This window comes from Sorex fumeus, unplaced genomic scaffold (assembly GCF_029834395.1).
Source record: "Sorex fumeus unplaced genomic scaffold, SorFum_2.1 ptg000063l, whole genome shotgun sequence".
Taxonomy (NCBI): Eukaryota; Metazoa; Chordata; class Mammalia; order Eulipotyphla; family Soricidae; genus Sorex; species Sorex fumeus.
The window spans coordinates 23,617,792-23,618,592 of record NW_026606120.1 but is presented as its reverse complement, the minus strand read 5'-3'; the positions used below and the strand labels follow the sequence as shown (position 1 = coordinate 23,618,592).

The 801-nt window shown below is 38.7% G+C and overlaps 1 non-coding gene across 1 annotated transcript; it reads left to right on the top strand.

The window, feature by feature from the left end:
• The first annotated feature begins 351 nt into the window (after positions 1–351).
• LOC130036248 (U6 spliceosomal RNA) lies at positions 352–454 on the top strand. The gene has a single exon (XR_008794301.1). It is a non-coding gene; the product is annotated as a U6 spliceosomal RNA (small nuclear RNA).
• The last annotated feature ends 347 nt before the right edge of the window (positions 455–801 follow it).

Genomic DNA, 801 nt, shown 5'->3' with positions numbered 1-801 from the left:
GCTTTCCAGGCTTTGCCATGCGGGCGAGATACTCTAGGTAGCTTGCCAGGCTCTCCGAGAGGGGTGAATGAATCAAACCTGGGTCAGCCGACCGGGCCACATGCAAGGCAAATGCCCTGCCTGACATGCATCAAATGAGAGACCAGCAAAATACTTGAAACAACTGCTAATTGACTTGAAGAAAGACATTGAGAGCAACATATTAGTTGAAAACTTCAACACTGTTTTGTCACCTCTCAATAGATCAACCAGACTAAACCTCAGCAAGAAGACAGTATATTTGAGGGAAGAAATGTAAGAGGGGGTTAGTAGATATATACAGAACTTTTCATCCTCAAAAAGCTGAATACAGTGCTCGCTTCAGCAGCACATATACTAAACTTGGAATGATACAGAGAAGATTAGCATGGCCCCTGCACAAGGATGACAAATTCATGAAGCATTCCATATTTTTATTCTTGGCATATCAATAACCAAGCTGTTCTATAAAAGTAGCTAAGTCAAGGGTCCTTTGACTGTTATGTCGAAAACAATGTTTTATACTTCAACAAGAAACCCATAAAAAATAAATATCAACCAATTATAGTTGGAAACCAGAAAAAAAAAAGCTGAATACACATTATACTCCAGTGCAAATGGGACATTCTCCAAGATAGAACACATACTGGAGCACAAGACATACCTCCATAAAATTAAGAGGGTAGAAACTATATCTACTATCTTTTCAGACCATTGATGCACTGAAAATAGAAGAATCACACACAGAAGCAGAGAATCAAATCAAACATCTGAAAATTAAAC